Below are 23,417 nucleotides of genomic sequence, written 5' to 3'. Positions count from 1 at the left end.
GCCACTACCTGCCACCTGCCACCTGCCTGGATCTACATGAGCAAGAAGCTGGGATTGGAAGCAAAGATAGACTCAAACCCACACACTCCAATATGTGCTATGGGTGTCTTAAGCAGTGTCTTCACCTCTAGACCAAACATTTGCCACCTTTGTGATATTTAAATAATTCCTTTTCTCCGTCCACTCCACTGAGAGCAACCTGCTTAGATCTCAAAGTCAACAGTTCCCAAACATCTTAGCCAACAGTGCCTCGTTGGTCCAGCTTTCATCAAGAAAACGTCCATGAGTGGAGGGAATGGACTACAAAGAATCAGTTGCAAGGTGATAAAGGTAAATGCACCCTGGGAGTAGCAAAAGCAGGAATCCAGTGCTAGTCCCAGCTGGGGATACCTAAAGGTGGTGATGTGGGAGCGCAGGAGTAGGAGCACCACGAGGGCTTGTCCAGGGAGAGCTGCGGCTGGGAAGAGGCTAAGTCTCCGGGACAGCTACTCTGTGATGGGAGCAGAGCAGGCCAAAGACCAGGAATGGATCCAAGGGCAGACAGGCCCAGCACTGGCACTGGGCCTTAGCAACAAGAGACTATTTTGTGTTTTTTTGGCTTTCGAGACTTAAGGAGGGGGTTTTTGCTAGGCACTAAATCAACTTTCAGCCCATTGTGCTTGGTGCTGTCAAGTCAATTTTGCTCTTTTCCATTAGTTCCAGGTTACACTGTCCCAAACTGGAGAAGGCTCAGCAGGAAGCTAACGAAGCTCAGCCCAGGACAGATGCTTCCACCACGCTCACAGGTTAATTGGCAATGTGTACACCTGCTGGCCTGGTTGACAAAATCACAGACTCCATGAGCTACAGCTCTCTCTCTCTCTCTTTGCACTCTGCCATCCTTGCTCTCACACGTTGGTGTTGAGTGGCGCTGAGGTGGCACTTTTAGAAGCAGGTGAGGGGGCGGACATCATGGTGCAGCAGGTTAAGTGGCCCCTTGGGACAACCACATGCCGTACGGAGTGCCTGGGCTCCATCCCACCTCTGTTTCAGATCCACCTTCCTGCTAATGCGCACTCTGGGAGGCAGCAGATGACAGCTCAAGTATTCAGTTCCCTGCTGCCCACAAGGAAGGCTCAGATGGAGCAGCCCCACAGGTATCATTTAGGGAGTGAATCAGCAGAAAGAAGATCTCTCTCTCTCTCTCTCCTCTTTCTGTGTAACTCTTTCAAATAAATGAATAAATCTAAGGAAGGAAGGAAGGAAGGAAGGAAGGAAGGAAGGAAGGAAGGAAGGAAGGAAGGAAGGAAGGAAGAGTGATGGGGCCAGGGGATGGAGAAGGGAGATCTTATATCTGCTGGTTCACTCCCCAGATGGCCACAAAGGCCCAAGATAATCCATGCTAAGGTCAGAAGCCCAAAACCACATCCTAGCCTCCCACTTGAGTGGCAGAGTCCCAAGCACTTGGGTCATCTTGCTGCTTTCCCAGGTGCATTAGCAGGGAGCTGAATTGGAAGTGGAACTGCCGGGACTCAAACCGGCACTCCAATGTCAGATGCTGGTATCGCATGTGGCAGCCTAACCTACTTCACCACAACACCAGTCCCTATTTTTCTTTTCTTTTTTTTTTTAAAGATTTATTTATGTATTTGAAAGAGTTACACCAAGATAGAAGGATAAGCAGAGAGAGAGAGAGAGAGGTCTTCCATCCACTGGTTCACTCCCCAGTAGGCTGCAACAGCCGGAGCTGTGTCAGTCCAAAGACAGGAGCCAAAAGCTTCTTCTGGGTCTCCCACGTAGGTGCAGGGGACCAAGGACTTGGGCCATCTTCTACTGCTTTCCCAGGCCATAGCAGAGAGCTGGATTGGAAGAGGAGCAGCTGGGTTGCAAACTGGTGCCCATATGGGATGCCAGCACCTCAGGTGGTGGCTTTACCCACTACACCACAGTGCCAGCCCCCACCCCCATTTTCCTTTAATAAGGTAAAGGATTCGTAAGCATATGTTCATGTTGAAGTTAAAGATGCCAGTAAAGAGGGAATAGTTGAAGGTGCAGGTAACAAATTGGGATCTTAGTAACATCTATTTCCTATGTGAACTAGAGCAAGTCACCATTCTCTAGGTTTACCTGTAAAACACGGATCATGATAACTATCTGCCTCCCTCCCAGTCACGTTGTGAGGATCAAGTAATGTATTTTATGAGCAAATGCATTGGAAATGAAACGACCTAGCAGTTGCTAACTGTGGCCCTTCCTTGGGCTCAGCAAGATTTCTCTAATTGATCATGTGAGAGATCAGCTATAAAAATTAATGTGATAGATCCAAATATAATTTGCCAAGTCAGAGTTTTATATAGTCTTGCACATCATAACTCTGGTGAACTGACTGAGCTGTGGAACTGAGGAGAAATAAGGATGATGGTGGACAATTTTGTCAGTCTTCACTGTAATTTCACCTTTGTGAAAGGGTACCTTGACTCAGGACTTAACTTCTTCAGGTTTGGGTGCAAGATTTACCTATCACAGGGATGGCCGCCTCATAACTATCTTTTCCTGCTTTCATTACATTCTCAAGTTACTTCCCATTCCCACTGGAACTCTTGGCCACAATTTGACTTCCCCTGAAATTCTGCGTAAGAGGAGAGTATGTTACCAGTGCCATGGTAAGGTGTTCTAGTCCACGTTACAGCGATTGCCTACTGATTCCTGTTTGGTGTCCCAGGAATACAGTAGCAGTGTCATCATATTACACAGCTCCAGGGCCACCATTTCTAACACAGTCTACCCAAAAATCATATCCCCCAGAACACAATTGCAGTGGCAGGAACCACTGACCAAAATCACTGTCTTCCTGTTCGTTGACACACAGCTGGACTACATGTTACATGATCAAAAAGAAGAACTTCTATGTGTTTGATACATTTGTTTGGCTTAGTTCCTACAAATAAAGCTGAGAGCTAAATGAAGACAAGCAGCCAGCTGTGTGAAGACAGCAGAATGGTAGGTAAGCAAATGCAGCAGACAGGAGGGACTGCATTAGCCAAGTGACAATAACTTTAGTGCATTCTCTCTCGTTAAGTGTGCAGCAATCACTCTCCTTTTATCTACTGATTTCAAAACAATTTGACTGATGTGAATCAGCCCCTAAGAAAGAGCATTAAGTATTCCCACGAAATTAGAATTCTGAGGCCAGAATCTGGACTCTTTTAAGTTATGCACTTCAATCAACTCAACTTTATGAAGCAATCTGCCAGACTGGCAACATCTCACCATTCCCCCCATATTCCTTCTATTGTAATCTCAGTGCACTAAAAATGTAAGGGTCAAGATCACATACACCTCCATGCAGCACTGAAGCCTACAAACTCCCTTGGCTTTCTTGGGTAAGCACTGGTTGGGAACTGCTGACTTGCCTCTCTTTTTTGTGTTCCTCATCCAGGACTTGCTGAGTCACTATGCTCTTATCTGTGCCATTGGAAGCCCATGATTTGGTCTTACATTTTACATACTCCAGTGATCTCAGACCCACGGTTGTTAATTCAAAATGTGAGGCAGTGTAGCAGAAGCACTAATATTTCTAAACAATTTTCTACGTAGATATGACCAGCCTTATCTACTGGGCCAGAAAACCTATAACACACATATGGGCCCATAGACAAAGCTATGACTTACACATCCTCCCCCTGGATACCCCACCAAGCTCTCCTCTGTAGGAACTTGAATTTCTCGGTTTTCTTTTCTATTCCCATAGTCTCTGACTCTTTGCAAAGATCTGATGGAAAACATACCCAGACCACAAGCTGAACTCCCAGGAATGACAGCACAGAGCCAATCATACTTAGGACCTCAGGCAAAATTTTCAGGCCAGGACTCCCTGCAGAGAAGAGAGCTCCTGGGTAGTAGGCAGACTGCCAGACTGCCCGACCCAAAGGGTGGCCTCAGCCAGGGTTAGGAGATTCCCATCACATGTGCTCCTCTTTGGAGTCTGTACTGTGAAACACAAGCAGGCAGGCACACATCACCAGTCAAGAGCTGCTCAGGATCCTGCCCATCCTCCAAAGTTAAATTCAAGTATCATTTCCTAGGAGCAGGGATTTGGCAAAGTGGTTAAGAGGCTGCTTAGGACACCCATGTCCCATAACAGAGTCCCTGAGTTCAAGTCCTGACTTTGCTACAGATTCCAACTTCTCGCTAATGCACTCTGGAGGGCAATGGTGATGGCCAAATAAATTGGGTTCTGCCACCCAAATTGGAGACTTTTTGAATTCTTAGCTCTTGGCCTCAGCTCTAGCTGTTACAGACATTTGGAGAGTAAACCAGTGGATAGTGAATATTTCTCCTCTCCTCTCCTCTCCTCTCCTCTCCTCTCCCTCTTCCACTAACTCTCCTTTTCAAATAAAAATTATACTTTTTGAAGAAATCAAATATCATTTTCCAGTTTCCACTTATTAGAATGAAGCTCATCATTTTCATAAGAGTTTCTACTCCTTATTAAGGATATGGTATTTAACATTTTTAAGTCTCTCATCAGAGGTTATTTTCTTCCAATATATGTGGATGTCTTGAGGTTAGGAATTGGATCCATGGCTCTCAGATCTGGGAGTTTGTTTTGTATAATGGGCACTATAAAGGTGTGTTCAATTAAGTAAAATAATATTTAAAAACTAGGGAAATGCTTAGTTCAACCAATTTAAATGTCAAAGTCATTACTTAGTTATTGGACAAAATTTGTTATAATTTGGATAATTTTGTTGTTTCAAAATATTGGCTTTGTATACAGTGCTGCAAAGAAAAGCCATGTTGTTTTATGCTTAGTTCCTTCTACAGAAATATCTGGATCAAAAGGAATGCAAAATACCCAGGGTTTAAATTTATGCTACCAAGTTGCCTCTGAGAAACTTAGGGTAATATACAGCACCGTGAACAATTTAGAATATATGTTTCTGGCAACAACACATAGAATTATCATTTTTAGACAAGACTTTGCCAACTTCATCTGTAAGAAAATGTTATCTTTTGTTTTGATATGCAGTTCTTGATTAACAATGAGGTTAAACTTTTTCTCTGTGTACTAGCCATTTGTATCATTACTTTTGTAAACCACTTAACCATCTGCTTGTATCCTAAATAAGATATAAGGACTTGAGAACATTACAGTAATCAAACATTTTTAACCCATCCAGATAGCTTGCTTTGTTGTATCTTGAAAATGTCTGACTGTAAGAAAGAGATGTCTATCACTTAACATTATTTGGTGCCAAAAGTCAGAAATCCAACTCAAAGGAGCAAGAACAACAATAACAACTAAAAGAGTGATCTCATAAAGTTTGTGGAAAATGAGCATCATGAAAAAACCTGTATGATTTCAAAACATTTTTGCACAAAATAATCTTATCTTTTAATATGTTTTTCCATAAACTATAAAAGTATGCTCATTGTCTTCTTGACTCCCTTTCATAGGAGGGAGTCTTGATGACATCCGATCTAAAGAGCTTGTGCCCCTTCCCCAACAATCTGAGTAAAATTCTCTTTGTCTCTGATTTGGTTGTACTCACCCCTGCATCAAATATTGTGGTTATGTTTAAGGATAATGTCTACCCCCAGAGCTAAAACAATGGCCAATTTGTTATCAAGCTTCCAAGAGAGATGGCACAAAAGAAGACGGAATTAGGAAAAGATGTCACTGAAGAAGTTGTTCTGACTTCAGAGAAAAACCAACACGCATCATGAGCAGTCATTTGAAAAGATGAGAGATTTCTAAAGAGGCTGGGGCTTTGAGAGGCTACCACAGCACATTGTTTTGAAAATGTCAGGAGCGGCTGGCGCCGCGGCTCACTAGGCTAATCCTCCGCCTAGCGGCACCGTGCGCCGGCCGCAGCGGCCATTGGAGGGTGAACCAACGGCAAAGGAAGACCTTTCTCTCTGTCTCTCTCTCTCACTGTCCACTCTGCCTGTCAAAAAATAAAAAAAAAAAAAAAAAGAAAAAGAAAAAGAAAATGTCAGGAGAGAAGTTTAAGAAGAGAGTATCCTTTCTAGTCCAGATAGGGAAAAACAAATGAAATGGAACTGAATGAGTAACTTGAATTCATTAAAAAGGAGGAGCAGAAAGAGAATCAGAAATTGTGAATGAGGCCAGCGCCGCGGCTCACTAGGCTAATCCTCCGCCTGAGCCGCCAGCACACCGGGTTCTAGTCCTGGTCGGGGCGCCGGATTCTGTCCCGGTTGCCCCTCTTCCAGGCCAGCTCTCTGCTGTGGCCCGGGAGGGCAGTGGAGGATGGCCCAAGTGCTTGGGCCCTGCACCCCATGGGAGACCAGGAGAAGCACCTGGCTCCTGCCATCGGATTAGCGCGGTGCGCCGGCCGCAGCGCGCCAGCCGCAGAGGCCATTGGAAGGTGAACCAACGGCAAAGGAAGACCTTTCTCTCTGTCTGTCTCTCTCTCTCACTGTCCACTCTGCCTGTCAAAAAAAAAAAAAAAAAAAAGAAAAGAAAAAAAAGAAATTGTGAATGACACAAACTCTATAAATATGGCCTCCTTTCTTCTCTCTACTTCCTTAAAAGACAAAAATTGGAAAAGATAACAACTATAACAACATATTACGCATTGTAACAGACATGGTATATGTAACAATAATAGTACTAAAAGGAGGGGAAAAGAAGAACTAGAGCTTTATGGAAGTAATGTTTCCATGCCTCACTAAAATTAAGTTAGTATAAATCTGAAGGCAATTCTGGTAAGTGTATATTGTGAGTTCCAGAGCATTGATTGAGAAACTAGCTTAGTAAATACATCTTAAAATAAGAAATTAAAATGTTATACCAAAAAGGCACAGCTATAAGAGAGCCAGAGTAGCTATACAATATTGGAAAAATTAAGCTTTAAAAAATATTACTAGAGATAAAAGATGGATATTTCATAAATGATAAAAGGGTTCATGCATCAGGAAGATATAAGAATATAAGCATGGGGCCAGCTCTGTGGCGTAGCAGGTGAAGCCACCGCCTGCATTGCCAGCATCCCATATGGGCTCCTGTTCAAGTCCTGGCTGCTCCACTTCCAATCCAGCTCTCTACTACGGACTGGGAAAGCAGTGGAAGATGGCCCAAGTCCTTGGGCCCCTGCACCCATGTGGGAAACCCGGAAGAAGCTCCTGGCTTCTGGCTTCAGATCTACCCAGCTCCAGGCATTGTGGCCATTTGGGAAGTGAACCAGTGGATGGATGACCTCTCTCCCTCTCTCCCTCTCTGCCTCTCCTTCTCTCTCTGACTTTCAAATAAGTATTTTTTTAAAAAAAGAATATAAGCATATGTACATCTAGCTACAGAACTACCAAAATATATGAAGCAGCAACGTAATGGAATTACAAGAAGATACAATTCAACAATAACAGCTGAAGATTTCAATACTTCACTTTCCATCATAGATAGAAAAAGTAACAAAAGGTTAACAAGGACATAGACCATTTGAACACTAAACCAACTAGACTTGATAGACATCAATAGAACACTCTACACTCTAGAGCTCACAGAACACTCTCCAGGATAGTTCATATGCTAAGTTGGAAAAGAATTCTAGATAAATGTAAAAGAGTAGAATCCTGCAAAATATGTTCTCTAACCACAATGGAATTAATATAGGAGTGAAATCAAATGAAGCAGAATTCAAATCAATTCAACTCCATACAGAGTGCGTATCAGAGTGTATATGCCCCAGAGAAAAGACAATTTGGTCAGGGCTGAGGATAAGAAGAGTTCTAATGTAAAATGTCCAGAACATAAGAGAGGATCTGGGGCCGGCGCTGTGGCGCAGTAGGTTAATCCTCCACCTGCAGCACCAGCATCCCATATGGGTGCCGGTTCTAGTCCCGGCTGCTCCTCTTCCAATCCAGCTCTCTTCTGTGGCCTGAGAAAGCAGTGGAGGATGGCCCAAGTCCTTTGGTCCCTGCACCCATGTAGAAGACCCGGAAGAACCTCCTGACTCCTGGCTTTGGATTGGCACAGCTCCAACTGTTGCAGCCAACTAGGGAGTGAACCAACTGACAGAGACCTTTCTCTCTGTTTCTCCCTCTCATTGTCCATAACTCTACCTCTCGAATATATATATATATATATATACACACACATATATATATATATATGAATGAGAGGGCCATTTGAACTGCAACCTACCTATGGCTACAGTTGAATTATCTTGCTAAAGTTGTATAGAATATTTACTGTAAGTGCTCCTGCAGTGGGTCCTAAAGTTTATCAGATATTTTCCAAAGGAGCTCATTACTCAAAATCAAAAACAAAACAAGAAAAACCGAAAGAAGGAAAAAAAGATTGACCTTTCCCTGATGTGCTTCTACAGGACACAATAGAAGCTGAGAGAGGGAGGGCCCCTGGTGAAGCCTCGGGGAGGGAAACCCGTCTAGAACAGGACTCAGGGCAGGGTTGGCAACAGAGGGAGTTTGTGCATAAATCACAGAATTGGAGGCAGGAGGGAAAGGAGGATGTAGCACAGGAAAACTGCAGGCTTGATAAAAAACCCACCCTGAATTCTACAACTGCTCCACAAGCATTCCTACAGGTCTCTACTGTGTGTGCTGGGAAACCTGGCTGTGTAAAGTGTGCAGGGATGCCACTCAGCATTTCCATGGGGGCATCCGTCCCCAGTCAAGAGAGAGGCGCCACACGTCACCCCAGCTCTTATCTGGAACAGTCTTTTTTTTTTTTTTATCTTGACATATAGAAGGTGAAGAAAGGTTTAAAATATTTACAAAATGTCAGTAGCAATAGCTGAAGCACACAAATGAGGACATGGAAATTATTTCCAGTCCTTTCATCTTCAGGCCAAATTTATTTTTTAAACATTCAAATATATAAAACTTGGAAGTCAGTTAACGTCTTGGAGTCATGAAATCTGTAGGACTGCACAGGCCCTCCGTATAAACATGTGTCCAACAAATCACAGAGCCCAATTTTCCAACCCTTCGATCCAAGAAAAGACTTTGCAGGAGCAAAGCCTGTGGCTGTGGCTCTCTGCAGGGTGCTGCAATTTGGCAACAGATGCTTTGCCAAGTTCTCTGCCAGAACTGTGCCCAAGCATTTGGGCTCTTTCTTAGCAGAAGGGTTTGTCAACCAGGATCTAACCAGGAAGCAAAATCACTTGAATATGCAAAACACAGCGGGGCTTTCCTGTAGGAAATTGGTTTCCCAGGTAGTAGCAGAGCTGAGAAATCAAACAGGGACAGCAATGCAAACACAGGAGTAGCACAGTAAAGAGTCCCCACTGCCCCCCACCCCCGGCTGGAGGGGTGGGGAGGAGGCAGAGTTACAGCGGCCCAGAGACTAAGGTCACCCTCAGAAGCTAAAGGCTACATGAGCCTGTTTGGCGGCAGCTGAAGCCAAGAGGGGCTGCAGAGACTGTGAGAGAAGGCTCCAGAAACAGAGATAGGAGAGAAATACACGGATATTGTGGTTTGAATATGGTTTAAAAGGACCTCAAGAGTTCGTGAGTTTAAAATGCAACCCCTATTGTCAGGTAAGCTTTCTTTTTAACTTAAAAAACTGTTTTTAGTTATTTATTTGAGGCTGGCGCCACAGCTCAATAGGCTAATCCTCCACCTAGCGGCGCCGGCACACCGGGTTCTAGTCCCGGTCGGGGCGCCGGATTCTGTCCCAGTTGCCCCTCTTCCAGGCCAGCTCTCTGCTGTGGCCCGGGAGGGCAGTGGAGGATGGCCCAAGTGCTTGGGCGCTGCACCCCATGGGAGACCAGGAGAAGCACCTGGCTCCTGCCATCGGATCAGCGCGGTGCCCCGGCCGCAGTGCGCCAGCCGCGGTGGCCATTGGAGGGTGAAGAACCAACGGCAAAGGAAAACCTTTCTCTCTGTCTCTCTCTCTCTCTCAATGTTCACTCTGCCTGTCAAAAAAAAAAAAATTATTTATTTGAGGGAGACAGGGAGGGAAAGGGAAAGGGTGAGGCAAAGGGACTCTATCTGCAGGTTTACTCCTCAAATGATGCCACAGCTGGGGCTTAAATAGGGAACTCAATGCAGATTTACCCCGTGGGTGCCAGGAATCCCACTACTGGAGCCATCACCCCTGCCTCGCAAGGTCTGTATTAGCCAGAAGCCATCACCGCACAGTGATCCCAGACACTGTAACGTGAGACACTGAACACCCACCGCATTGGGAGGTAGTGAGAGGGTGGTGAGGGTTAGGTAAGGTCATCGGTGTGCAGGCCGTGGCTGAATCTCTGTGACTTAAGGTCGTTAATGTGACTCAGGTACTCTGGCAAAGAAGAAAAATGAGAGAAAAAGAGAAAGATGCCTGGATAAGGAGAAGCTAGATTTCTTGGCTGTTATTTCCCTCCTGAACTTTCAGCTTTTCTGAAACTCCCTCCCTCATCAGTCTGCGGCCATGGCTGGGTCTCCCCACTGCCCCAGCAAGGGGTCTCCCTACCCCCTTGCTCCCAGGGTCTCGGAAAAAGAGCTCAAAACCTTTTCTCTTGAGTTCAGCTCGTATCATACTATCGGCGACTATAAAATGATACCTCATATTTACATGATGATCTTCTCATTTACATAATTTTATTTTATAATTAGATAAGGCAGATGTTTCACAAGATCTTTATGAAGGAGCTGGGGTCAGGGGAGAAAAGGCGGCACTTGATAAGAAAATGATCAACTGATGGACAACAATTTTTTTTCAGTGGGCTAACCAAGGCTTGGACACAGAGAAAGCCCTGTCTCAGCCCCTGCAGGGGGAGCAGCATACTCAAGGGAGTCTGGAGTCTGCTTTTATTTAAAAAAATCATTTATTTATTTGAAAGTCAGAGTTACAGAGACAGAAGGAAAAACAGAAGGAGATATCTTCCATCTTCTGGTTCACTCCCCAGGTGGCTGCAACAGCCAGGGCTGGGCCAGGCTGAAGCCAGGAGTTTCTTCCAGGTGTCCCTTGTGGGTAGCAGGGGCCTAAGCACTTTAGCCATCTTCTGTTGCATTTCCCAGGACATCGGCAGGGAGTTAGATCAGAAGTAGAGCAGCCAAGAGATAAACCAGTGCCCATATGTGATGCCATCATTGCAGGTGGTGACTTCATCCACTACACCACAACACCAGCCCCGGGAGCTGGCTTTTAACAGACACTGGATAATGTCTTTTTGGTGGCCAATAATGGAAGGGAAACTCACTTAAATGTTTTCCGAGTATCTACCATTGTGCAATGGCTGCTCCATGGACACTGGAGACAGGACCAAGGGGAAGCAATAGAAGAGGAGCAAAATGCAGGTTCCTTCTTCAGGAAGCACTTTTGACTGCACATGAATGGTTGGGGGAGCAGAGGAAGGATTTATCTTCCCAACAGTAACATCTGCTCCAGTGAGGCTTCTGGTTTCCATGACTGGCAGAGAAGGCATGGCTCCAAGAGGGATGTGGCTGGATTATTACACACCAAGAATGTCGCTCTTGTAGCCCTCACACCTCACCCTGATCACAGCACAACCTGGCCACCACCTGTAGGTTTCCTCCAACTAGAACTCACCTAGTCCATGAGAGGGTCTTTAGTCTCTCATGTCTTCCTCTATAGTATCCATGTTTAACTTTATTTCAAAGTTCCAGCATTGAGGATCAAGGAGCCCAACAAACAGTTGCAGAATATATTAAATGGAGATGGATAGAGAACATTGGCAATAGAAGAGTGGACGATGGGACCCCTGCCTTGAACCTAGCCCAACAGCCCCACCACAGGCACAGCCTCTGCCTGCTTTCAGCTATACCCCCAGCCACCATGCATTAGCAACATGACTTGATGGTATGCATTTGAGGTTTCCCTTAAGTTTTAGAGATTTAGTTTGGCCAGTGGTAATGACATGGTGTAACCAGGTAAGGAGTTAAAGTTTAGGTGAACTGGAATTCTTGTATCCTTGCAAAGTCATGCTGACTCGTTAGCTGTTGATTTGACATGCCCACCTCCCCAGGATGTACCTGTCGCATACAGAATCAGGGCACACACCCAGATCCAACTTTAGTTGTATATCCATTGGGGTACCCCCCATCCTTATAAAAAAGAAGTGGAAGGTGCTAGGGAGCTGTCTTTCTACCAGAACCACTCTCAATGGGCCTCTCCCACTCTCACTTACAGGTATGTTTTAGGGATTTTTTTTTTCCTCTCTCCTTCATTTGACCCATTCATGACGGGTGTTTCTCAGTGTGGGGCAGCCCACACATGCATGGATGTATGGATGTGTATTTATTTCCTCATTGTTAAGTAAATTCTCTTCCTATCTGCACACAATACTAGCCTCCACTTTGTGTTTTTGCCTCTGCTAAAGACAAGAACCTGGATTGGAAATCAAATCATTGCCCACATCCAGACTACTGGAGGCCCCTCAGGAGAATCTTGTGGGTCAGCTCTAAGACACCCTGAGGAGACTGCAAGTGAAACAACTGGAGAACTCCTCCATAGCCCTTGTGCAAATATCTGCTCCTGATTCCAGACATGAGAAGGAATTCAGATGAAAGGAAAGATCACTGTGAGATCAACTCAGTCACAGGTGAGGGAGGATCCCAGTTGGGCCTTGTTACAAGTTGAATATGTCTGCTGGAAAAAACTTATTGATGTATTTTTTTAAAATATTTATTTATTTATTTATTTATATGAAAGGTAGAGTTACAGAGGGAGAGGGAAGGAAGGAGGGGGGGATGGAGGGAGGGAGGGAGGGAGGGAGGGAGAGAGAGGGAGAGAGAGAGAGAGAGAGAGAGAGAGAGAGAGAGAGAGAGAGAGAGAAATCTACCATCTGCTGGCTCATGCCCCAAATGGCCAAAACAGACAGGGCTCAGGGGCTCAGGGCTGGGCCAGGCTGAAGCCAAGTGCCTGGAACTCCATTCCAGTCTCCCATGTAGGTGGCAGGGACCCAAGCACTTAGGCCAATCTACACTGCTTTTCCAGGCACATTAGCAGGGTCTAGACCAGAAGTGGAGCAGCTGGGACTTGAACCTACCCCATATGGGATGCTGGCATCACAAGCAGAGGCTTAACCTGTTATACCACAATGCGGGCACCATATTGACGACCCGACCCCTAGTATCTCAAAAAGTGACTTTATTCAGGAGAAAAGACTTGAAAAAAGTCATCAAATGAACATGAAGCCATTTGGTTGGCACCCAGCATGATTGGTGTGTTTATAAAAAGGGGAAATTTGGATCCAGAGACAGACACATAGAGGGGCAACAATGGGAAGAGACACAGAGAACCCCACGTGCATGTGGAGGACTGGAGTGGGTGTGTCCACAGGCCAAGGAGCACCTGGGGCTCCCACACACGAGGAGTCCCAGGAAACCATCCCTCTGTACAGCCTCCAGGGACAACACAGCCTGCCAACACCTTCATCTTGGACTTTCAGCCTCCAGAACTGTGAGACGATACATTTTTGTTTTCTAAGTCTCATAGTCTAAGTTCATTGTTCAAGTAGCTTAGGAAACTAACACGGCCCTTTTTAATATCAGATGCAAATCTTTGCCATGTGCATTGCAAATTGGTAGAAAGGGTTATACACTGGAGGCATAATGGAGCAAAAGTAAAGGAATGGCAATAACCATAGAAGGCAAGAAGAGTTAGCTGCATTATGTGAATTTTCTTCTCATGTCCCTTGACCACTTTTTCCCATTGGAGTTGTTTGTATTTTTTTAAATAATTTAGGAAAAAACTGTATTTGTCCACATTTTCCTCCAGGCAAGTTATAGAAGCTTACAGTCTCACCCACAAGATTTTAAGTATGTACTTTTAACTCTCATTAGATTCAGCACTGGGCATTAAGAGTTGAGATTATATAATCATATTTTCATTGAGATTTGTTTATATTTCATTTCTGTGTGTGAATTTCCTTATGTCTTTTGATGATTTGTTTTCTAAGGGGGGTTTTATTTTTCTTAATAATTTGGATAAAAACTCTCCATATATTTTATCTTTACCATGTGCATTGCAAATATTTCCTACCAATTGGTTGTTGGCATTTAAATGTTAAACATGGTGGGTTAGCAGTGGAAAGAACGGGCCATCAAAGAAGGAGGTACCTTTCTCTGAAGGGAGGAGAGAACTTCCACTTTGACTATGACCCTGTCAGAATAAGATCGAAGTCGGTGAACTCAAAAGGCTTCCATAGCCTTGGCAAGTCATGACTAGAGCCTAGGGAGATTACTGACGCCACAAACAAGAGTGTCAAATTGTTAAGTCAACAACAGGAGTCACTGTGTACTTACTTCTCATGTGGGATCTGTCCTTAAGTATTGTCCAATGTGAAGTAATGCTATAACTAGTACTGAAACAGTATTTTACACTTTGTGTTTCTGTGTGGTTGCAAACTGATGAAATCTTTACTTAATATATACTAAATTGATCTTTTGTATATAAAGGTAATTGAAAATGAATCTTGATGTGAATGGAATGGGAGAGGGTGAGGGAGATGGGAGGGGTGTGAGTGGGAGGGAAATTATGGGGGGGGAAGCCATTGTAATCCATAAACTGTACTTTGGAAATTTATATTTACTAAATAAAAAATAAATTAAAAAAAAGAAAAATACCAAAAAAAAAAAAAAAAACCATGGTGGGTTAGACCTAAAAGTGCTTAATTTTATTTGAAAGTCTTTGGCCTTACAGCATTGTCTTATGTAAATAGACAGAATCTTCTATATAACTTATGGGGCTCAGTGCAAAATATAAATATGAAATTGTCTTAATCTGTTTTCTGTGACTCTACCAAAGAATCTGAGGTTGGGTGATTTACAGAGTAGAAGTTGGGACTAACATTGTGGTATGGTAGGTTAAGCTACTGCTTGAGACACCAGCATGCCCTATGAAAGTGGTGGTTCAAGTCCTGGTTGCTCTGCATCTAATCCACCTCCCTGCTCACACACCTGGAAAAGCAGCAGAAGATGACGTAAATGCTTGGGCCCCTGCCACGTAGCCACCTACGTGGCAGGCCAAGATGGAGTTTCAGACTCCTGAATTCAGCCTGGACCAGCCCCCAGCCATTGCAGCCATATGGGGAGTGAAGCAGCTGATGGAAGTTCTCTCTCATTTTCTCTCTCTTTCTCATTCTCTCTCTCTCTCTCTCTCTCTTTCTCTTTCTTTCCCTTTCAAATGAAGTAAATTAATAAACAAAATCTTTTTTAAAAAAAGAATAGAAGTCGGAGGCTGTGAGTTCCAATAACTTGAATTGGCATGTGCTCCGCACCTGGTAAAGGACTTTGCATCATTACATGGCAGAGGGCATCACACTGTAAGACAGAGCAAACAAATTAGCTTCATTCTCTCCTCCTTGCCTTCAGAAGCCACCAGTGCCATCATGGGGAGCCTACCCCCATGACCTTATCCAACCCTGATTACCACCTCCACATTACCGTCACATGTGAGCTTGTGGATTAAGTCTACAATACATGAATGGCAGAAGTCCTCTGTAAACAGTTACTAAGATTTAAGATGGCAACAGTAGAGCAGTAGAAGCAAACGTAGGCCCTTTGAGATTTTCCTTAGGGAAAGCTGGCCCCTTCTACATCACAGTCTCTTAGATTTTGACTTTCATCTCTTGTGGTTTCATTTTACATTAAACCTTTCTATGAGTCTGTTTGCTGCATGGCTGCAAGTGGAGACTCATTGATTTCTTTCCAGGAGCAGGGACATGAATGACCCGAAACCTCTTGCTACAGATTGAAATGCCCCCTTTGCTGTCTACCAACTTCTGGTTTCACCATGCTCATCCCCTCGTCTGTGGATTCTGGCTTTGGCTCTATACTGCTGTATTCCTACAAATCATTTTAAAGTTTAGTGATGTCAGTGATCCATCCTTCCTCCTCTGGACTTTTTTTTTTTTTTTTTTTTTTTGGTCAGGCCTCTCTTGTATTCTCTCTGTCAAACTTTAAAGTCACTTTCTCAGGTTAAATAAAAAGAAATTCTTCATGTTTTACTAGAATTGTATTGCATTTGCTAATTAACTTAGCAAGACATTAAGACATCTCAATTGTACAGATTTCTAGTGGGGAAGTGTAATAATTCAATCCATATATACAATGGATAATGATCAAATCAGGATAATTCCATCTCTCTACACATCTATAACTTCTTTGTGTTGAGAAACTTAGAGCTCTTCTCTTCTTGTTCTTTATGAAATATGTACTACATTGCTTTCAATTATAATAATCACCTATGCACTACATTGCTTTCAATTATAATAATCACCCTATTGTGCTATGTAACACTGCAGTTTATGCCTCCGGTGAAACACCATTTTGGGATCCAGGTCCCCCTAATCCCACCTTTACCTTCCCCTTCTTAGCCTCTAGTGACCACTAAGAAATAAACATCTTTATAATTGTCTTAGGTTCATTTACTTTCCAAGAAGAACAACTCAATAAAGTTGCCTCAAGCAATGGTTTATTCAGTATAAACATTCAAATAGAAGTCAAGAAATAAAGAATTTTTCTGGAACCCAGAAAGCTCACTATGGCCAAATCTCACAGATAATGAAATGTCACTTAGGCACTGAAAGTGGCTTCCAGGAGAGATTCTGACTCCTTAAAAGAAGATAACATCTATTTTTCAAAGCATGCTCTAAGAAAAAAAAGATGATAAATGACGAAACAAATTAACAGTGTAGAAGGAGGTTAGAAGAGGAAGATACGGTCTCGGGGAGCAGAAAGCAGCATTTCAACTACATCAGGAATGCTAAGCAGCATTTATACCTAGGAAGGTGGAAGGAAAGGTGTTTCAGCCAAAAGGAGCACCGAAGGCAAAGTCAAGTAACTCCCGAATGTGTGTCGCAAACAGGGAGAGGCCGAGTCTTCAGAGTGAGACCAGATCTAGACTACAGGACTTTGAACTCTGTAATGACCGGACCATCCAAGTGAAGGTGTCTGACCAGAGTGACACCAGCAACAAAGACCTGTCTCAGGAAGATTAATCTGGCAACAATGTGCAGGGTGGAAGACAGAGGGAAGGCGTAAGAGTTAATGTTTAGAAGATGATGGTAAAATAGGTCTGATCTGATTTCATCATCATTTAAAAAATCATCCATTATTTTTCACTTTATGTTTCTGTGTGGGAGCAAACTGTTGAAATCTTTACTTAATGTATGCTAAACTGATCTTCTGTATATAAAGAGAATCGAAAATGAATCTTGATGTGAATGGAAGGGGAGAGGGAGTGGGAAAGGGGAGGGTTGTGGGTGGGAGGGACGTTATGGGGGGGAAGCCATTGTAATCCATAAGCCGTACTTTGGAAATTTATATTCATTAAATAAAAGTTAAAAAAAAGAAGATGATGGTAACGATGATCATCAATATCATTGCATGACAATGGTGAGCAGCAGGAAAAATGCAGAGGGAAAAATCAGTGTTTCAGGGTCTTCCACATTTCAAAATTTATCTCCATGACATTGGAATAGGTATTGCCATGTCTCTGATCTGCCTAGGGAGAAAAAAGGGGTACTATATTAGCAAAAAGGGTTAAAATCTTGCAAAAACACTCAGTGATGGGGAAGAAGAAAGGAGAAATGAGGTTCCAGTGACTATAACTCAACCCTGATGTCTAATTTGTCATCTCCCTTTCCAAAATCAAGACAAAACATTGTCAAAGATGCTATAGTACTATGTTGTTTATCCCAGAGAAAGTATATTTGTATTCCCAGCTTTGCCATACACATTATCAAAACCATAAGGCCAAACCTCTCTGGAACAATTTTCATCATTCAAATCCCCTTCTTCGCTAATGTGGTGATGAGGTTTGCACGATAGCAATTGGTTCTACTCAAGTGCACCCGCCGCCATCCTACCACCTCCTGTAGGGAGTCTGGTTTTCATTATTTGAGGACAAAAATAATCTCCACTTGAAGAGAGATCCCAATCACAACTTTCTAAATAATAGACACCAAAATACTCAATACTCTAAATAGATGGACTCAACCCCTTCCCCTTCTGCGAGAGGCAATTGACGAACATCACAGTGGGCTGCAGTGCCAAGAACGCATTATGCTTCCCAGATGCACAGATTGACACACTAAGCAAACTATTTGTGAAATTTCTGTGGAAGAGTCAAGGCAAATAACAGCCTCGCCTCCCTGCCCATCCCATCACCAGCAACGTTAAACAAAGCAGCTCTGCTCGGAGTGACAGGGATAGCACAGCTGAGAGCCACAGTGTGGGTTGGTGCAAAGAGATCTGCCAGCTGTTAAGAACTGTGATCTCTCTCCCCAACACTCCAGTTTTCCCTTTATTCCAGAATACCTTAAAGAGAGGTGGTTATGCAGGTTGAGTAGCTGGAATAGTAGTTAAGACACAGCTTAGGATGTCTACATCCCGTATCAAAGTGCCTGGGTTTCAGTCCTGATTCTGCTCCCAATTCTAAATTCCTGCTGAAGCACACCTTGGGAGACAGCAGGTGATCATTCAAGTTCGTGGGTCTCTCTGTCCACAAGGGAGACCTGGATTGAGTTTCAGTCTCCTGGCTTTGACCTGGCCCAGTCCTGGCTGTGCAGGTATTTGGGAAGTGAACCAGTTGGTGGCAGGTCTCTCTTTTACTGTCTGTCTGTGTATTTTTTAGCCCTTTCAAATAAATAAAAATAAATTTTAAAAAATGGTGGCAGGCCAGCGCCATGGCTCACTTGGTTAATCCTCTGCCTTGCGGCGCCAGCATCCCATACGGGCACTGGATTCTAGTCCTGGTTGCTCTTCTTCCAGTCCAGCTCTCTGCTGTGGACCCGGAAGGCAGTGGAGGATGGCCCAAGTGCTTGGGCCACTGCACCCACATGGGAGACCAGGAGGAAGCACCTGGCTCCTGGCTTCAGATCAGTGTAGCTCCAGCCGTAGCAGCCATTTGGGGAGTGAATCAACAGAAGGAAGACCTTTCTCTCTGTCTCTCTCTCTCTCTCTCACTCTCTATAACTCTACCTGTCAAATAAATTTTAAAAAAGCGTGGCTATACATAAATGCAAAACAAGTAACAAGATTCCTTTTGACTCCTCATAACCACAAGGAACTCTTACTCTACATAGGACTAAATATTGGGTTATAGCTCCACAGTCTCCTAACACACACAACACAACACAAGTGAGAAGTATTCAATTACTCATACATGTTGTCATGTCATGAGAAAGACAGGATTTAACATAATGCTATATTTTTTAAAAAATATATATTTCTTGTAGAAATAATCACTATTCCTACCAGTCTGACTCTTCTTCTTCTCCAGTCTGTCCTTGAAAAAGGTGATGGATATGAGGGTATGGTAGGTATATGATCTGCCCTTGGAATTTGTCCTCTAATGCTTGGCTCATCTGAGTTTCCTTTCAAATAAGATTCACATCATCCCAGGTTCAACCTATCTCCAGTCCACCAGTCACCACCAGTCCTCCAGTCACCACTGGGAAACCAAGCACTCAGAAGAACTCCAGTTAGGAGAAGTATCTTGTACCAACAAGAGGACTCCCCCAGGGGAGCTTCTGCCACTGCAGCCTTCTTAACATCACCTACACTTCACTGCCAGGGGAAGGGGGAAGCTAGGAGCATTCTGTTTGGCTGGTTGCTTAGTTTCTATAGAAACTCCCATGCCAAAGGCTTAAAGTCAGTACCAAAAAACCTCACATAAACAAGAAACATTTCTTAACATGATGACAGTGAAAACGAATACATGGAGTGGAAAGAAAATGAATTTATCATCCCATCTAGAGCTATCTTACTCTCCCACTCTCCCAGCATCATCACCAAGCCTAGGGCTTATAACAGAAGTAAGAATTTCCTTTGAACGTGTAAAGTGGAGTAAGTTCCACCTTTCAGATTCCTTTGGGAAGTGCTGCACTTTTTTTTTTTTTTTTTGACAGGCAGAGTGGACAGTGAGAGAGAGAGACAGAGAGAAAGGTCTTCCTTTGCCGTTGGTTCACCCTCCAATGGCCGCCGCGGCCGGCGCGCTGCGGCCGGCGCACCGTGCTGATCCGATGGCAGGAGCCAGGTGCTTCTCCTGGTCTCCCATGGGGTGCAGGGCCCAAGGACTTGGGCCATCCTTCACTACACTCCCGGGTCACAGCAGAGAGCTGGCCTGGAAGAGGGGCAACCGGGACAGAATCTGGCGCCCTGACCGGGACTAGAACCCGGTGTGCCGGCGCCGCAAGGTGGAGGATTAGCCTGTTGAGCCATGGCGCCGGCCGTGCTGCACCTTTTCATTCGCCCCTCCCCACCTTGGAGAATCACAATGCATATCAGACACACACGTGTGCCTATCTGACAAGTGACCTAGTAAATAAACTTGGCTGTATAACTCTGCTTTTGAATCCAGGATCCTGTCTCTTCCCTAGCACCCTACACTTCACACTCCAGCCATTTCACATATTGATCAGGTCAGGAAGTCGTATTTGTAGAACACTTTGAGCAACAATGCTCTTATAACTTTGAACTAGCTGTCTAATCACTATTTAAGAAACTGCAACTCTTGTCCTAATTCTGCATTAAGAAGAAGCTGGATTGGAAGCAGAGTAGCCAAGTCTTGAATCGGTTTTTAGCTAAGAGATGCCAGTATCAAAAGCTGCAACTTAACTCACTGCACCATAAGGTCAGGTCTGTCATTCTGCATATAAACAAGAGGCTCCTTTGAACAACAAGGATAATGAATGCCTAGACTTAGCTCTGAACTTGCACTAGAAATACCATCCTGAACCTCTGATTTAGTCAGTCATGACTATAACCCATCCAAAGAGAATTCATTTTCATGAGTGGAGGCATATAATGAATATAGAACTCAATATGTTTCCATAAAGAAACAAAACTCAAAATCAAAGCCAAATAGGACCTCACAGAGCAGCCAAGTTTCAGAAACAGATTCTGTCTGTCCATAGTTCTAGGTAAATGCTTACGACAACATTTTTCCATCAACCTGTTGTTTCCCATCTAATGGAGTGTTGAGAAAGCAACCACTTTCTACCATTAATAGAAGCTACAAAAGTCACAACTATAATGTAATTTTTTATTTGACAGGTAGAGTTATAGACAGAGAGAGAGAGAGAGAGAAAGATCTCCTTCCATTGGATCACTCCCCAAATGGCCGCTACAGCCGGTGCTGCGCCGATCCAAAGCCAGGAGCCAGGTGCTTCTTCCTGGTCTCCCATGCGGTGCAGGGGCCATCCTCCACTGCCCTCCTGGGCCACGGCAGAGAGCTGGACTGGAAGAGGAGCAACTGGGACTAGAACCCGGCACCCATATGAGATGCCAGCTCCGCAGGCAGAGGATTAACCAAGTGAGCCACAGCGCCGGCCCTATAATGTAAATTTAAAAGCTTATAGATAAAAATATTCTTTTACTAATATAGAGTAATGAAAAGCATCAAATATTTTGTCCCTTAAAGACTCAAAATTTGGAGAATTTTGTAGGAAGAGTATTCTCTAAATTATACCTCTGGTTTCCTGAAAGAAAACCAACACACTGTAAGAGAAAGAGGAAGAAGTGTCCTTGTATCTAACATTCGTATCTTCCACCATCTTCTTCAAGGAGCAGAGGACAAAGAGTGTGGTTTTGTTGTTTTAGGAGCACAAAACATAGAACTTAAGGAAGAAGACTTTTAGATTTCCTGTTCTAGTTTGACTAGCTTATACCTGCCACCAAGAACAACTAGAACTAGGATATTTTATGAAAGGAAATTTTAAGTCATCTGTTTAGGGGAATCAGTGAGTGATAACAAGGTAGCCAGGAGATGAACTGAGATCACAGGATGATACTGTGCAAAGCACTGGCTATCATACACATCTGTGGGCTGAAATGTTAAGAGGTTAATTGGCCAAGAAAATGGGAAGATACCCTTGTATCATTTTCTCACACACAATGTCCAAAAACTAGTCTAAAAATATCAGGCATAAAAGGACAAAGGACCAAAAAACAAAACTTGGGAGAAGGGGAAAATTATAGAAACAGACTTATCAATGACATTAGATATTAGAGTTATCCACTATGTCTTCTAAAATAGCTAGCACTACTGTGTTTAGTGAAAAATATGAAAAGGATAGAATTTGAGTAGATAACTGAAGTATGTAATATAGCATCACATGTAAAATCCAGAACTGACAGGTCAATACATGAAGTCAGTAACTCACTTAGTAGATCTGATATCGGGTTGAGCACAGCTGAAATGAGGGTGCAATTGCATTCTCAGATGCAGCAAGAAAAGATAATGGAGAGAAATAAAATGAGGGGCCTGTGGATCAGGGTAGAGTTTAATTCTCGTGTTATGGAGCTCCCAGAATGAAAGGGGAAAGAAAATGGAGATAAAATATTATTTAAAAAGTTAATAAAGTAAAAGTTTCCAAAACATAAGACAGGGTCACAAATTCAAGAAGCACTAATGTATCTAAGCAGAATTAATTGGTTCTCAGCCTTTTGGCTAAGATCAAGTGTCTAACTAGAATTAAGACAAAGAAATCATATATGTGCACATCATAGCAGAACTATTTGAAAACCGACAACAGAGAGAAAAAAATAAACTTTCCTTAAAAAAATTCCATTTTAATGGATTGGAAGAATATCATCAAAATGTCCATACTACCCAAAACAATTTACAGATTCAATGTGATCCAAATCAAAATACCAAGGATATTCTTCTCGGATCTAGAAAAAATGACCCTAAAATTCACAGGGAAATGCAGGAGACCCTGAGTAGCTAAAGCAGTCTTAATAAAAATAAAACTAGAGTCATCACAATATCAGATTTCAAGACATATTACAGGGTGGTTATAATCAAAACAGCCTGGTACTGGCACAAAAATAGACATGTGGGCCCATGAAACAGATTAGAAACCCCAGAAATTAATCCACAAATCTACAACCAACTAATCTTTGACAAAAGAACTAAAAGCACTTCTTGGAGAAAGGACAGTCTCTTCAATAAATGGTGCTGGGAAAACTGGATCTCCACATGCAGAAGTTTGAAATAAGACCCCTATCTAACACCTTACACAAAAATTAACTCAAAATGGAGCAAGGATCTAAATCTAAGTCCTGAAATCATCAAATTACTAGAGGAAAACATAGAGGAAACACTGCAAGACATTGGCATAAGCAAGGACTTTTGGATAAGACCCCAAAAGTACAAGCAATAAAAGCAAAAATAGACAAAGGATTACATCAAGCTGAGAAAGCTTCTGCATAGCAAAGAAAACACTCAACAAAGTGAAGAGGCAATCTACAGAATAGAGAAAATATTTGAAAACTATACATCTGATAAAGAATTAATAATATATAATATTATTTATATTTATTTATGTATATAATATATAAAGAGCTCAAGACACTCAACAACAACAAAAGAAAAAATCAAGTTAGGAAATTGTCTAAGTATATGAATGGGCATTTTTCAAAGGATGAAATGCAAATGGGCAATAGACACATGAAAAGATGCTTAGGATCACTAGCCATCAGAGAAATACAAA

The 23,417-nt window shown here is 43.1% G+C and overlaps 2 long non-coding RNA genes across 2 annotated transcripts in view; one reads left to right on the top strand and one right to left on the bottom strand.

Moving 5' to 3' along the window:
* LOC149121248 (uncharacterized) overlaps positions 1-23,417 on the bottom strand; it is a 94,840-nt gene that overhangs the window by 51,029 nt on the left and 20,394 nt on the right. The window lies entirely within an intron of this gene.
* LOC149121249 (uncharacterized) lies at positions 9,190-17,135 on the top strand. Its single transcript, XR_016224026.1, has 3 exons — positions 9,190-9,503; positions 12,294-12,515; positions 16,338-17,135. It is a non-coding gene; the product is annotated as an uncharacterized LOC149121249 (long non-coding RNA).

Source organism: Oryctolagus cuniculus, chromosome 17 (assembly GCF_051225735.1).
Source record: "Oryctolagus cuniculus isolate XC-2025 breed Fujian yellow rabbit chromosome 17, ASM5122573v1, whole genome shotgun sequence".
NCBI classification, from domain to species: Eukaryota; Metazoa; Chordata; class Mammalia; order Lagomorpha; family Leporidae; genus Oryctolagus; species Oryctolagus cuniculus.
The sequence above is the reverse complement of the archived record's forward strand: the minus strand, read 5'-3'. Positions and strand labels throughout refer to the sequence as shown.